This window comes from Physeter macrocephalus, chromosome 15, assembly GCF_002837175.3.
Source record: "Physeter macrocephalus isolate SW-GA chromosome 15, ASM283717v5, whole genome shotgun sequence".
Lineage (NCBI taxonomy): Eukaryota > Metazoa > Chordata > Mammalia > Artiodactyla > Physeteridae > Physeter > Physeter macrocephalus.
Window position 1 is genome coordinate 75,113,826 of NC_041228.1, and position 17,005 is coordinate 75,130,830.

A 17,005-nucleotide genomic window follows, 5' to 3' on the forward strand; every position below is an offset into this window, starting at 1 on the left:
GAAAAAGAAATAAAAGGAATACAAATTGGAAAAGAAGAAGTAAAACTGTCACTGTATGCAGATGACATGATACTATACATAGAGAATCCTAAAAATGCCACCAGAAAACTACTAGAGCTAATCAATGAATTTGGTAAAGTTGCAGTATACATAATTAATGCACAGAAATCTCTTGAATTCCTATACACTAATGATGAAAAATCTGAAAGAGAAATTCAGGAAACACTCCCATTTACCATTGCAACAAAAAGATTAAATATCTAGGAATAAACCTACGTAAGAAGACAAAAGACCTGTATGCAGAAAACTATAAGATACTGATGATATAATTAAAGATGATACCAACAGATGGAGAGGTATACCATGTTCTTGGATTGGAAGAATCAACATTGTGAAAAATGACTATAATACCAAAAGCAATCTACAGATTAAATGCAATCCCTATCAAACTATCAATGGCATTTTTCACAGAAGTAGAACAAAAAATTTCACAATTTGTATGGAAACACAAAAGACACTGAATAGCCAAAGGAATCTTGAGAAAGAAAAATGGAGCTGGAGGAATCAGGCTCCTGGACTTCAGACTATACTACAAAGCTACAGTATCAAGACAGTATGGTACTGGCACAAAAATAGAAATATAGACCAATGGAACAAGATAGAAAGCCCAGAGATAAACCCACACACATATGGTCACCTTATCTTTGATAAAGGAGGCAAGGATACACAATGGAGAAAAGACAGTTTCTTCAATAAGTGCTGCTGGGAAAACTGGACAGCTACATGTAAAAGAATGAAATTAGAACACTCCCTAACACCATACACAAAAATAAACTCAAAATCTATGAAAGACCTAAATGTAAGGCCAGACACTATAAAACTCTTAGAGGAAAACATAGGCAGAACACTCTACGACATAAATCACAGAAAGATCCTTTTTGACCCACCTCCTAGAGAAATGGAAATAAAAACAAAAATTAACCAATGAGACCTAATGAATCTTAAAAGCTTTTGCACAGCCAAGGAAACCATAAACAACATGAAAAGGCAACCCTCAGAATGGGAGAAAATATTTTCAAATGAAGCAACTGACAAAGGATTAATCTCCAAAATTTGCAAGCAGCTCATGCAGCTCAATATCAAAAAAACAAACACCCAATCCAAAAACGGGCAGAAGACCTAAATAGACATTTCTCCAAAGAAGATATACAGGTTGCCAACAAACACATGAAAGGATGCTCAACATCACTAATCATTAGAGAAATGCAAATCAAAACTACAATGAGGTATCACCTCACACCAGTCAGAATGGCCATCATCAAAAATCTACAAACAGTAAATGCTGGAGAGGGTGTGGAGGAAAGGGAACCCTCTTGCCCTGTTGGTAGGAAAGTAAATCGATACAACCACTATGGAGAACAGTATGGAGGTTCCTTAAAAAACTAAAAATAGAACTATACGACCCAGCAATCCCACTATTGGGCATATACCCTGAGAAAACCACAATTCAAAAAGAGTCATGTACAAAAATGTTCATTGCAGCTCTATTTACAATAGCCAGAACATGGAAGCAACGTAAGTGTCCATCGACAGATGAATGGGTAAAGAAGATGTGGCACATATATAAAATGGAATATTACTCAGCCATAAAAAGAAACGAAATTGAGTTATTTGTAGTGCGGTAGATGGACATAGAGTCTGTCATACAAAGTGAGGTAAGTCAGAAAGAGAAAAAAAATACCATACGCTAACACATATATACGGAATGAGGGAGATGCAAGAGGGAGGAGATATGGGGAAAAAGCAGGAACTAACACACCATTGTAAAGCAATTATACTCCAATAAAGATGTTAAAAAATAAATAAATAAAAATAAAAAGATCAAATAAGCCTAAAAGAGATATTAATGGCTAAATTTATTCAGGGTCACTGTGGTCCAGGTCCAGCCTCACACACTTCACACGTGAAGTGTCACTTGACCCTCATAAGAGTCCTGTGAGGTGCCTGGTACTCTTGTTCCTGTATTACAGGGGAGAAAGGGAACTCCAGGCAGGGTAAGTTCTGACCCAGGGTGACAGGGCTGGCAAGTGTCAGAGTAGCAGAGTATTTGGATTTGAAAGTCCTACGGCATCTTGAAAATCCTAGATGGCATCTTCTTCCAATACAAGGCTGTTTGGTTCCCACTCTGGAGCTGGCGTTCCCCACGCTGCCCAAGTCCCAGTGGCAGACTGTCTTGACTTGTCTAGGTTTGAAGATAGGTCACGTGAACAACGCTGTCATTCCTGTCCTAAAATCTCCACGGGTTGGAGTATCATCTGTCCAGAGCGTGAGGACACTGCAGCTGCCATGCTCAACTGGTCCAAGGTGGCCAGGCTGCTGAGTGCCTCCCCCCTACACACACACCTTGCAACAGACTCTAACCACAACCCAGTACAGTATTGTAGTGTTAAACTCTGCTCCCCTTTGTACAGGAGGGTCTTCCTCCCACTCACCAACATCTTGGACTTGTTAACTGTGGAACCTCACGTTGTTCCTCTCAGGATCAGTGTGAGACATTTTCAAGGCGGTTGGGATTAAGGCCTTAGTCTCATTAAAAGAGGATGAAATGCCAACACCATACTCACCAGCCCCTTCTCCATCCACCTTAGTTGATACCAAGTCAGAGGCTCAAACCTAGAAAGTGACATCAAAACAGCGGCACTGATGCTTCATAGAGCACAGTAGGCGATTCAAAGTCTCCAGTTTAAGCTCTCATTTTAGTTAGAAATTGACATCTGGTGAAGGAGAAGTGATTTTGTGAAGAAGCCTGCACAGCAAGTTACCGGGCAGGCTTGGGTCTGAAACCTCCTGTTTGCACAGCAAATACTGCATCCACTAAATTAACCCATTTACATTTACTATTAAGGAACCCGCCATCCAAACCAGAGACAGCGGAGTCAGTGACTTCTGAGGGTCAGTTCAGCCGATGCATTTCATACTTAAGTCCTTACTCTGTACGAAGCAGGTCTCCAATATCTAATCTCATTGACTGTACAGCCGGCTTGTCAAATTCTTGCCCCAACTTCACACAGAGCCCAGGGCTCCAAACTGACCTAATTGACGTCCATGTTGGCAATCTCACCATTATTTCTGACTGCTTCTTTGACTCATTCTCTCCATAATTAGTAATAAGATTAGGAAGGACCATGGCAATAACTTAACTTCATCCTTTTGCCTTACAGACCAACAGCAGTTCTACAGGCTCTGACACTCCCAAGGTCATTGACATCGATTGTTAAGTGATGGCAGAGTCATGACTAGATCTGGTCTCTCCTTTCCCCAAACTGGGCAAATTCAAGATGACTATCATTAGCTCCAAGCATGAACCTGGAAAATAAACTCACATAACACTCAATTATCATTTTACCATTGTTTTCTAATAAATGGTTTCCATAGTTTAAAAAATGTATGTACATATAGGGAAATACGTATGGGAAACTATTTTTCTTCAGAGTTTGTCTTAGAGTGTCGCTGAGAATGTGATTAGGGACGAGGTCCAGAGAGCTTGGTGACAGCATCCCCTTGAGTATCCAGTGCTCCAGGTAACACAGCCTGTCATCAAGGGCTGTCCCTGGGAGTGAGGGACCTGGGTATGTTGCTGGCGAGTGAGGGCCGGTGCTCCTGGGAGTGCTTTGGCCATGGAAACTTGACCATCAAGCAGAGTCAGCAGTCAGTTTCTCAGAAATTTGGCCATAAGTACCTTTGCTTCATCACTTTTTGGGAGTGATTCCAGGGAATGCCAGCCCAACATGGAGAGTAGTTCTATTTTGCTCAACTGTACAGCTCACAGAAGCTCCTAGCCAGCATCTCACACATAGTAGGAGCACACACGTTTGCAGATGGTGGCGAAGGGAAGGAATGATTTGTGTGGAGGTGGTGTGTACTCCAGTGTCTCTGTTTTTCTGAGCCCAGGCACCAACAAGCTGCAAATGCTTTATTTGGCTGCTTTGAGAGCAGACCTTTCTGCTTCTCTCTATTGATCTCCCGTCTATTAAAATATTGGGAAAGAGTTACACACAGAACTGAGAACACAGCTGGCCTGCGCTCAGGCCCACGCTGTGTGATAAGGCAGTTTGCTTTTTGCTAAAATCCAGTGGAGGGTCTCAGAGGGGCAGGGGGGTCCAGCCAGCAGCATCAGAGACAGAAGGGGAGCAGAGGCCAGGTGGGAATCGGACAGAACTTTTCGTCCTCCGATTCAGTCATTCATTTACTGGATGCGCCATATTAATACTCTTATTTTTTTATTCGGTGAAGTTTCAGAGGTGTTCAGCCTGCTGAGGGGCTAGGCCTATTCTGGGTTATAATTAGGCCTTTGCTCGTGGCCTGGTGAGGTAACCCACACATTGTACAGTTTTCTAGGCGGGAGAATGAAGCTGTAATGCCAGCCACCTCTTAGATTTCTACTCTTATCATAATTAGGTCAAGCTGCTTGTCTCATAATGATAAAAGCTTATTGCCAAAAAAAAAGTCAAGATTTATGACTGCTTTCATTCAACTATGTTTAAACAGTCCCAGTTTATAAGGAGTATGTTCCAAATATTCACTTGTGAATAGAATGTTTGGAACTCTGGACATATTTTATTGAAGAAAATATGTTAGAAGTGGGACTTAAATTCCCAGAGAAATGCACAAAAGCTAATTTAATCCATCACATCACATGAGTCATTCTGTTTTGCATAATTTTTCAATGCAAGAGAAAAGAGGGGGAAATGCTGTTGAAAGATGAATATTTCAAATCAACTGAGAAATGGTATTAATTTACCTTGAAAACAGATGTCTCTAAAGAGGATGGGAGATGGAACACGACGATTCTGAGGGTTTCATGTCAGTGCTTTCGAAGGAGGTGCTTTTACAGGAGGTGGTGCAGAATCACAGCGTCTCCAAGCTATGGATACTCACTCAGCTTGTAGCTGAAGAAAACAAGAGGCAGGAGGGTATTTCTAATTTTACCTCAAAGCTTATCCATTTTCTTTTCTTTTCGTTTAGCTGGGTCACTAATAGTGGGGAGGTGGAGGGGAGAAGGCTGACGGGGCATAAAGAAGAATTTGAGAAATGGGACAGACCAGGGTATTCACTTCCTAGAGCTGCCGCAACAAAATAACACGGAATGGGGGGCTTAACATCTTGGAGGCTGGACGTCCGAGGTCGAGGCGTGGGCAGCTCTGGTTTCCCCTCAGGCCTCTCCTCGGCCTGCAGATGGCCGTCTTCTCTGTGTCCTCATGTGGCCTTTCCTCTGTGCGGTCACATCCTGTGCCTATAAGGAACCAGTCATACTGGATTAGGTCCCCCCCATGACATCATTTAACCCTAATCACCTCTTTAAAATCTCCTTTTCCAAATACAGTCACAATCTGAGGTACCGGGGGTTAGGGCTTCAACGTGTGAATTTTGGGAGGATGCGGTTCAGCTCACACAAGCAGAGAAAGAAGAAGCAAGAAGAAAGTTAGAGAGGCCCCGTGGTGCTGCCCATGGCCAGATGGACCGGGGGGCGCACGGAGCCCTGGCTGGGATGGACGCAGCTGGGGGCTTTCACCCGGGGGGAGGGGGTCAGCCTCAACCACCCTTCCTTGTGTGTGTGTGTGTGTGTGTGTGTGTGTGTGTGTGTGTGTGGATTAGGGGGTGACTTAGGGGCCTCGATTCTCATCCCCATGAGTTTTACTGTTGCCTTAGGGGCCCTAAATGTCCACACCATCACACACAGGCTCCATCAAGGGCACTTTCATCCCATCTTCAAGGTCTTGAACAGGACCCTGGCTGAGATGGCTGTTCAGCCCCCAAGGAGGACTCCCCTCTCAGCGCCCATTTCAGGCACCGTGAACGGAGAACCATGGCCAAGGGATCCCTCTTAAACAGCGCGACCCAGGACGAGCCAAGGACCCCCTCACCCTGTGCTGGAAGGTCTTCACTGCGTCTCAGGGGGGAGTTTCCCGATGTCTCCAGAGCAGTGACCGCTGTCTGTGTCCCACCACCCTTCCCCATGCTGAACGGGAGCGTTTCCTTGCACTTGCCCTGCCCCTTCCCCGCCCTGGTCCCTCACCAAGTGCATGCTCTTTAGTTCATGGGTCTCCAGATCAAGAGGAAGCACCTCTGACTTGATGGGGTCTCTGCCAGAGACCCCAGATGGATGGCTCTGTCGGGCGGGGGGGAATCCTTAAGAAAGGGGCTGAAAATGTTCTATGGAGGAGGAGAAGAAGGGAATTGTTCTGAGGTGATCAGAAGGGCGGATTGTTGCAGACAATGATATGGGTTCATCCAATTCCATCTCATCATCCTCTTCCTATCAAGCCCTGCTTCTCTTGCAGTTAGGCTGGGGCCACACGTCTGGGTTCTGGCCAACAGGACAAGGCCACAGTGCTGTAGGACACTCCCAGCCTGGCCTTTAAAAACCTTCTTCAAAATCCGTGGTGCTCTTTCCTCTTGCCCTGGTGACCTCAGGTGGTGCGTTAGAGACAAGCACATGCCACCTAGAGGTTGCATCCGTGAGAAAGAGATCGGCATCATGCTAAGTCACTGAAACGCTGGCGCATCCCAGCCTTTCTAACGCTGACATTGCCTCACTATTTTTATTTTTCTTTCCTTGTTTACTTCCCTTCAGACCTTCCTTGACATTTACTTTCATAAAGATTTTGCATTTGAAATTCCAGCCCGTCCCGTGTGCTAACTCACCCCTCACGGTCCCCTACGCAGCTGGCTCTTCAAAAGCCTGGACAACTTCTCAAGCAGCTGATCTGAGGTTTTGCTTCCTAGACCTCAGCCTGCTCTCCCGTGTGTGTGCAGCTGCATCAGAATCAAAGTCAGACTAGGGGTGGCTTGGCTGAGCTCTGCCCTGGGAGCCAACCCTTGAGGGTTGCAATGCAATTGAGGGAAGAAAGTTCTATTTACCAAAACTTCTCTCAGGAATGCTTTGATGAGCTGTTCGTGATGCAGGTACAAGGAGGGGCACATGCCAGAAACGGCTGGCGTCTGCTCAACTGCTTTCTAAGGAAAGAAGCTTACAGCCCTGAGACCCAGCTGATCTGCTTGGGATGAGAAAGCAGAGGCTAAGAACCACTGGTAACAGCCCTTTCTTGCACTTGGAGCTTAGCTCTCCTATGAGAACTTGGATTTGGTCTGACCCTGATCCTTGTTGCTGTGTGGTCAACTTACCCCTTCATTCACTCCAACCCAAGACTGAGAAACAGAGCATAAGCATCTATATACATGTAGGCCCCTCCCCACTCCCGTTTCCACTGGGTAAGCACATGATTGCAGGGCTAAAGGGACCACAGACCAAGCCTCAGCCTCCCCTGGTACCTTGTATTTACACGCAGGCGGTGGGTCCCTTAGGTGCTAACAGATAACAAATATAGTAACTACCCAGAGCCTATAGTGTTCATGCAACCAGAATGACCCCTATTGAACTGCTCGACTAACCCAACATTATTCGAGTCTGGCACTTGAAAACAAGGCAAAGCAAAATCATGAAGTGAGGTGTATCTTTGGTGGCCCCTTCCTCACCTCACAATATCCATCTTCCATGCATGAAAGAGTTAAGGGCTGCTGGGCTCAGGCTGCACCACCCACAGCATCAGGAATGGTGATTTACAGAGATGAAAAGACTCAGTTCCTGCCCGCAAGGTGTTTGGAGTCCAGTCCAATCATGTCAGAAGCCCTGATGGATCTAATTCAAACACCACACATACCTAAGGGTGGATTTAAAATAACGTGGTACTTTTTTGGGGGGGGTGGTATTTAAAGTGTCACCTCTACTTGCAGAAGGAACAGACTCCAGCCTATGAAGTGGCAGATGGGTGGCCACTGTCCCAGAAGGGTGAAGATGTCTTCCCCAAATCATGCTGTCAGGCCTGGAGACAATGCTCTTTGGCACTGGCCCTGTTTCAGGGACAATATGGTTGCCTCTTCTATCTGACTACTCACTTACAAAACACTAAGGGGTTGGTTTCTGGGAAGCTGTTTGCTTTATTCATCAAAGTTCTTTTGCCCTTATCAACCCTTGTGTGCCATTATAAATCCTGCAAAACAACCTTGGGGCTCAGTGCTCCAAACTAAAAACTCTCATTGGGTCTCTTCCAATGCTGTCTCATGGTGTTTGAAACTTTGGCAGGGGACCTACGGTCAATAGTTGTTTGCAAAGTATTCACCTTGGTTACCTCTGGTGAAATGATGTAAACATCGCTGTATCTTTGGTAAGTCAGGTAGCCTTTGAATCTAAAGTCGTTTAAGGGCAGTGGCAAGGCTGATTGGTAAGCGTAGAAAAGCGAACTCTTGCCCAAATATGGCCTGGTTAAAATGCACGCACGCGCGCGCGCACACACACACACACACACACACACACACGCAGAGTTAAGTAATACTTTGCATTTATATAAAATAAGGGCAGGGAAAAAGTATTTTTAAATCATGAAGTAACTCGAAACCAGATGGCAAACTAAAAATGATGCAAGCCAAGGAGCTCTGAGAAGAAACAAAATAAAAACAAACAGATTAAGCGGTCTCTCAGCACTTAGAGATGTATTTTTAAGACCACCTAAATTTACAAATACCACTGTAACATAGAACTCCTCCATAAAATATGCCTGCCACAAAGAATTAAGTTAACATGCTGATGTTGGGATGATGACAGGTGTCTACTCGCGAGGTGAGTGTTTCAATCCTGTGCACAAATATCAGGGGTCAAAACCTACAAATTAGTAAATGATCTGCACCTTCCTGAATGTCCCAAACTGTGATGGCTCCTCAAAGGAGGATTCTAAGGAACCCTCTCATGATGATAGGGCAAAGGCTTGAGGAAGAAAGGGTGCTGACTCACAGATCAAATACATGCTTGGCCTCTATTTTTATTGACCAATTTGTAAAAGAGGTTCTTATGCTCAAATTTATTCATAAAATGTACAAGTTGGGTGTAGTTCCTCAGTATTTCTAAGCTAAACTGAAAAATATTGGAAAAAAAATTACTGAACCCGGATGAAAATAATTTTATAATTTTGTGGGAATCTAAGAAAAAAGTTTCTGGTCAGAGTGTGTATTTATGCCAGATGAGGAGATTGCAAGTGGGTTTTCTATATGCAGGCACATGCAGACACACTCACACACAGATGAAGAAGGAAGGAAGGGAGAAAGGAAGGAAGGAAGGAAGGAAGGAAGGGAGAATCTATGACAAAGGAGGCAAGAATATAAAATGGAAAAGAGTCTCTTCAATAAGTGGTGCTGGGAAAACTGGAAAGCTACATGTAAAAGAGTGAAATTAGAACATTTTCTCATACCATATACAAAAGTAAACTCAAAATGGGTTAAATACCTAAAGGTAAGACCAGAAACCATAAAACTCCTGGAAGAAAACATAGGCAGAACACTCTTTGACATAAATTGTAGCAATATTTTTTTGGATCTGTCTCCTAAAGCAAAGGAAATAAAAGCAAAAATAAACAAATGAGACCTAATTAGACTTAAAGCTTTTGCATAGCAAAGGAAACCATCAAGCGAAAAAACAACCTACTGAATGGGAAAAAACGTTTACTAATGATATGACCGATAAGGGGTTAATATCCAAAATATATAAACAGCCCATACAACTCAACATCAAAAACCAAACAACCCAATAAAAAAATGGGCAGAAGACTTCAACAGGCATTTTTCCAAAGAAGACATACAGATGGCCAACAGGCACATGAAAAGATGCTCAACATCATTAATCTTCAGAGAAATGCAAATTAAAACCACAATGAGATATCATCTCACACCTGTCATAATGGCCATTATCAGAAAGACCACAAATAACAAATGCTGGCGAGGATGTGGAGTAAAGGGAACCTTGTACACTGTTGGTGGGGATGTAAATTGATGCAGCCACTGTGGAAAACACTGTGGAGGTTTCTCAAAAAAGTAAAAATAAAACTACCATATGACCCAGCAATCCCACTCCTGGGTATATATCCATAAAAACCCCCAAAACACTAATTCAAAATGATACATGCACCCCAATGTTCATAGCAGCATTATTTACAATTGCCAAGGTATGGAAGCAACCTAAGTGTCTGTCAACAGATGAATGGATAAAGAAGATGTAGCATACACACACACACACACACACACACACACACACACACACACACACACTGGAATACTACTCAACCATAAAAAAGAATGAAAACTTTGCCATTTGCAGCAACATAGATAGACTTGGAGGGTATTATGCTAAGTGAAATAAGTCAGATAGAAAGAGCTCTACGAAATCACTTATACGAAATCTAAAAAATACAACAAACTAGTGAATATAACAAAAAGGAAACAGACTCACAGATACAGAGAACAAACTAGTGGCTACCAGTGGGGAGAGGGAAAGGGGGAGGGGCAAGATAGGGATAGAGGATTAAGAGATACAAACTATTATGTATAAGATAAATAAGCCACAAGGATGTATTTTACAGCACAGGGAATATAGCCAATATTTTAGAGTAACTATAAATCGGGTATAACCTTTAAAAATTGGGAATCACTATGTTGTACACATGTAACTTATATAATATTGTACATCACCTACATCTGAATTAAAAAAAAATTTCAGCCCACACACAAGGACATGAATACCAGAAGGCAGGGCTCATTGGGCCCATCTTAGAGGCTGCCTACCACAGTTGCCAGGAGCCTGGATTCTGGAACCAGGATGCCGCATTCACTTCTCTGCTCTTCTACTTAGTTGCCTTATAATCTTGATCTCTCTGTGCCTCAATTTCCTTATCTTTAAAAAGGTGATAATAAAGCGCCAACCTTAGAGAGCTGCTATGAGGAGTAAATGAGTGGCTAAAACACTGCATAGCACTAAGGAAGCCTTACAGAAGTTTTAGTTATTATTACAAGGGTTTGCTTAATGCCCTTGGTTTCAGAGTGTTCTGGGGATAAAAATGAGAACTTTCTGTATTAGTTTACATAGTAGGCAATATATTTAAGTGCATTATCCACAGAGAGATGGTACTGAAGGAAAAATAAGATGGTGCAACATCAAGAATGGCAGAGCACAGACTCCGCCTCTCATGGGAAGGGTCTCAGATGAAAGGCAGTGCTGGACTGGATGGAAAAGCCAACATCTGACCGTGAAAAGTCCTGGAAGACAAAATTCTCAGAACCCGAAGAGCAGCAGCTTTAGACCTTCCTACGCCTTAGATTCTCTTTAGATTCCATGAGATTCCGGCTGAGTCCTGGCAACCAAGAGCCCTCACTCATACAGTCGTGTGATGAATCCAAGCATCAAAGGTATTCCATTCAATGTCACACACAAGTGCTTTGGCCCAGACTAGAGTGCTAATCATTTTTGCCCCATTTTGGTTACATAACATTCAAGGCAAATAGATCAAATGTTGTGGCTGATTTATGAGCAGATGCATTTAATTAGTAGGGGTAGTAAATGAAAGTGGATCATAATGAATGCCTTCGAGATACCCTGATTTTGTTCCAGAAGGTCAAGTAAGTTTGTATCAATGATAAAAACATCCAGAACCATCAATGGGTTAAACAAAATGTGGTAGCTGCACCCAATGGGATATTATTCAGTCTTGAAAAGGGAGGAAACGGACACCTGCTACAACACACATGCACCTTGAGGACATGAAGCTAAGTGAATAAGCCAGTCACAAGACAAATGCTGTATGATTCCACTTACATGAGGTACTTAGAGTAGTCTAATTTGTAGAGATGGGAAGGAGAACGGTGGTTGCCAGGGACTTGGAACAGGGGGATTGGGAAATGGTTGTTTAAGGGGTACAGATTTTCAGTTTTGTCACATGAAAAGAGTTCTGGAGATTGGCTGCACAGCAGTGCGAATGTCCTTAATACTACTGAACCGTGCACTTAAAAATGGTTAGGATGGTAGATTTTATGTAGATTTTATGTGGTGTATTTACCACCACAAGAAAAAAATCAGCTGGTAAAATCAATGCTGTGAAACCTTGCTGTTGTTAGAGAAATTAGTCTAGATGTTAGACTAAGTTGACCTTCCACCCCCAATACTTGAAAATTTGTATTTATTATCCATTATTTTTCTCCCATCATGGACACATGGAAAATCATTCTATTTTGGCACACGGGGGTAACTGGAGGGCCTGCTTGAAGCTGGGGGTCATTGGTCTAGGGATTTCAGTGGTCCCAGGACCCAACCAACTCACCAGGTGCCGGCCCTCTCTGCCCTCCAGTCATCTGTTCACGCACACCTGCTGGGAAGCTCCCAACCACTGGGTCTGTTCATGTGATATCCTTACCTCAGTCAATGGCTTGATTCCAAAGCTGACAAAGCAAGTGGCGTAACCTATAGTCTGAAAAGGTGGAGCAGTTTTGCTCAGGTTGTTGTTTTGTAGCTGATTTTATCCGCAAAGGCTTGACTACCACAGGCGATGTGTACTCACTAGCAGCTGATTAGCTGCTATTAGCTGGTCCTCAGATGTTAATTGAGAGATACTGGATTGAAAATAAGAACAAGTGTTACTTGTTTATTAAGGTAGCTAAAGCACAGCTACCAGACGCTGAGACATTATTTTTAGGGTTCAGTATTACTTTTGAATACGAACATTAACATTAATTCCTTTTGGAAGAATGATTTCTTCTCCCTATCCAACCAGCCACAAATTCTATTGAAATAACTTATCCTAGCCTGGAGTGGGTATTTTCTGAAGCCATATAACAAGGAAAATATCAATAAACCCCCCAAATAGGTCATTGGCATTGTGCTACACATTACATTACGTGTGGGTATACTCATTTCCGGAACAAACAAAGAAAAAGTTCTCGGTATCTTAGGTCAAATATTGCCCCTGTCACTCTTAGAATCCATCTTGCCCTTTTGAAATGACACTTTAGGTAAAAATGTTTGAGATGGATGTTTCTGGAAAATGAAATATGGCAGACTAAAAGTCATATTCCAGTCTTTGCGAAGTAGGGTTGATTTTCCCTCCCTTTGGTCCGGGTGGGCTCCGGGATTTGCCTGATTAGAAGCGATGCTCATTAAAAGATGCTGGGTTAGGAGAGGCTTTGCTCTCATGGAAATCCTGCTTTCTGCATACAACCAGTTAAGTCCACCGGTGAGCTTGCATATGCATACACCAAACTGACTTCTGGAGAATTTTGTCTAGAGTTCAAAACTAAAACAGGAAAAAAAAATTCAGACTTTTCTGACAAAGCTAGCAAAATGGGGAGAAAAGCATGGATGGACTCAACCTAAGCTAAATGTAAGCTAATTCATCCAAAGAAAGTTCAAATAATACTTAACTAGGGGCATAAATGACTAATATGTTACATCTATATTTTATCTCTTTCCCTTATGGTCACGATCCTCAAGAAATCTTGAAAGCATTTGAAAGTTGAAAGAATCTTCCAAGAACTGATCAGCACTGATTTCCTGTTTTGGGAGAAAGAAGCAGGCTTCTGAGTCATCTTGTGATTATTATGATCATATGTTGAGAGGAGTTTGGGGGATGACAATGAGATCATGGCAGCTACCAAGAGTGTGACTTTATTTTTCATCAAATTCCAGATTATTTAAAAAGTACAGAGCCCTTATGACATAAACAAATGTTAGAACAACTAAAAGGTATAATCCCTACTTTACAGGTAGTAATGAGCAAAGCAAGAAAGCCTTAAATCAATAGATGGTAGATGCAACATAAATTTATTATGTTGTATAACATTTTGCAGGAGGGAAGTGATCCGTCTAAGGTCTCACTGATGGTAAGTGGGGAATAAAGACCAGGATGCAGGTTATAGTCACTTTCTCTCCTCTAAGCCATGCTGCCTCTGTACACCACCCAGCTCCTGTGGAAACACATAGGAGACACAGACATTTGAGAAAGACACAAATTCAAACACGCAATCCGGTGAGTCCATTGCCATGACGTTAATCTGTGAAAACTTAATTGGAAAGCTGGTTCAAGCATCTGAATGAAATCAGGGGAGATGCTGTTTTTGTTGGCTGCTTAACCGAAGCGCAAAGAAAGAAAGAACTTTCTCCATGCACCAGCCTCCGGTTCGCATCGGGTTCATCTTATATGGGCCACACACGAGGTGCTACAAGTGTTTACAAATACCTATCTCAAATAAAGCAGGAGGATGCAAAGTTGGTTCTATTGAGATGTGTTCATTAATTTAGAATTATTTTCTTCTCTGTCTTGGTTCACCTTGACATGGCACACTTTTCAAAGCTTATAAATAATAGGTTGACACAAAGAGGTAAACTCCTAACTATATCTATGAAGGACAGAGAAATCACAGTAGAGGTGAAGCGTGCATTTGTGTGTAGGTTAGAAAGCTCAGAGATGGCAAGCGTTGGCCCTGAACTGTAAAACCTCCAAAATCAACAGGAGTCGGGAGGTTATAGATGGAGACTGCTCAACTCTGAACCCAATAGCCAAGATCAAGGCCATTTACTGATAACAGGAGACCTTGAACAGTATTTACTAAGGCCTTTTTTTTTTCAAGCACTACAGCTCTTTGAGAACACTGAACCCAAACTGCACCTGCACATAGCCTTGACCATTTGTGTGCTCTACTTCTTCTGTTTACGCTGAGGTAGCTCTCTATTCTTAGCTCTATGAACTCTAGGTAAATGGCATTAAAAAATAAATAAACTGAGATACTATAGCCACACTTTCATGAGAATCCAAACTGTTATGTAATGATGGGGGGCATGCTCTTCACAACTTCTAAGGAAGTCAAATCCAACTGAATAACCTGCCCACCGTTTTCTGCAGAGGACCTCCACAGGTTCAGCTGAGGGGCTCAGCTTAGGATGAGAGACAGAGAAGACGTAACTGGCTCCACTTACTAGAGAGAGAATGAGAGTTTCAGGGAGCACTGACCTCCAAACAGGGAGCATGTGGCTGGCCTGATGGCCTAAGCCTGGGGGTGCAGCACGGAACAAGGTGGCCAAAGAAAAAAACCCCTAGGGATGACGGGTTAAGGAGTTTCGAAGATAGAATTGTTGAGTGTTCGACTGAAGTTGTTTGTGTTGCTGTAATGTTTCATTCTCCTTTCCCTGCAATCTCCTTTTATTAGTGTCAGCTGCCGAAAAAAGAAGGCCTTGTGTGGGGAGTTTTGTTTTTGCTGAGCTTTGCTTTTTGGGAGGTTTGGGTGGGTGAGGAAACCACTGTCTAATCTGACATCGGTGTCAATGTAGTACAGGACAGGAACCCCACGTGAGGGGCAGTGGAGTGACTGTTCATAAATCGAACCAGTTAAATGCAAGCCAGGAGCTTGGGGCAAGGGATCCTGACGTCATGGACGTGGAATGGAAGTCAGAGCCAATTTCCTCCGGAACTCCGAAGGAAGGGAAACCATAGCTACTACTGGGAGAAGTACTTTTTTGCCTGTATTTCTCTCTCTTTGGGAAGCGGGTAGTTAACAAATAGGTAGGTATCTTGACACAATTTTTAATTTTCTCACCTTCGGGAGATGTTAAGATTAACCGGAGGAAATTGGCTCTGACTTCCATTCCACGTCCATGACGTCAGGATCCCTTGCCCCAAGCTCCTGGCTTCCATTTAACTGGTTCGATTTATGAACAGTCACTCCACTGTCACACCTCTGCTGACTTCTGCTCTAGAAAGCTCATTGTCTGTAGATTAGTGACTCTGTTTGTTGATCCGAATATTCAGATCCCTAGAAAGTGACAAGGACCCCTGGAACTCCTAGGAAGCTTGCTAACTTACCCTGGGGGTGGGGAGGACCTCTGCTGACTTCTGCTCTAGAAAGCTCATTGTCTGTAGATTAGTGACTCTGTTTGTTGATCCGAATATTCAGATCCCTAAAGAGATAAGTAGGAGATTTGAAAGGAAAAAATGACCTTTGCCCTATTGTCATTTTCATTTTATCTTTCAACATCGGTTCTTCAACAGAGTCAGTCTTCTTGGGTGAATTTGCTCCAGAAAATAGAATGCTTCTGTTCTTTTTTTACAGAAATTGTAGGAATTGGAAAGTACATATGATGAAAACTTGGGAACGAATTCATTATGTGCAAATAAGGGACAAGGAGGCTGAAATTAAATGTGAGAGTTCAATAAATTGCTGGAAAAGTAAGAAAGCCAGTGAAATGTAAATGGTTACAGGTGAGATCAGATGCTAATGACGAGCAGCTGAAAAATTTGCGCGTTAACACTCACAATGAGGATTTTGGATTTAGTTTAGAAAGAGGAGGTTAAGGAAGACCTTAGCACGGTTGTGTCTGACAAGTGAGGGTGACAGAGGTCAGAGCGGGAATTGGAGAACTGCAGGGTGGACACGGAAGCAGCTCCTCAGGGGTCAGCAGAGCACGCCGGGGGCGAACTTGGCTGACTCCACCGAAGAGCAGCGGAGAGCGAGATACAGGAGACACGGAGACATCCAAAGTGCAGGAACATGCAGGGAGAAAAGGTGGATCCCTTTTATCTGTAATGAGAGAGAGAGAGAGAGAGGGAGGGAGAGGCAAAGCGGGAGAGAGTAGGAGGGAAGGAAGGAGGGAGGGAGGGAGGGAGTGTTATTTTAGGAAATAAACACTGAAGCCGATTATGAAGAGTCAATAAGAAAAACAGATACTGTCCTAAGTGAAGACTGAGTCACAAAGTGACAACGTGGCACAGATTGTTGAATTTTTTAGTGACAAAAGACCTAAGAGAGGGCTTCCCTGGTGGCGCAGTGGTTGAGTCCGCCTGCCGATGCAGGGGACGCGGGTTCGCGCCCCGGTCCGGGAAGATCCCACGTGCCGTGGAGCGGCTGGGCCCGTGAGCCATGGGCCCATGCGCCTGCGCGTCCGGGGCCTGTGCTCCGCAACGGGAGGGGCCGCAGCAGTGAGAGGCCCGCGTACCGGGGGGAAAAAAAAAAAAAAAAAGACCTAAGAGAAGTGGATAATTATGTAATCAAAGTACTCAACAGCACAGAGGTAACAAGGGATAATTTCACACTGAGTGCTCCGAGTACACAGAGAAATCGAAAGAATCATGAGTGGAAATAA

The 17,005-nt window shown here is 43.3% G+C and overlaps 1 long non-coding RNA gene across 1 annotated transcript; it reads right to left on the reverse strand.

The window, feature by feature from the left end:
- Positions 1-1,914: 1,914 nt before the first annotated feature.
- On the reverse strand, positions 1,915-15,230 carry LOC129392843 (uncharacterized). The gene is made up of 3 exons (XR_008619500.1): positions 12,291-15,230; positions 5,103-5,293; positions 1,915-4,949 (listed from the first exon to the last, which is right to left on the reverse strand). It is a non-coding gene; the product is annotated as an uncharacterized lncRNA (long non-coding RNA).
- Between the last annotated feature and the right edge of the window lie 1,775 nt (positions 15,231-17,005).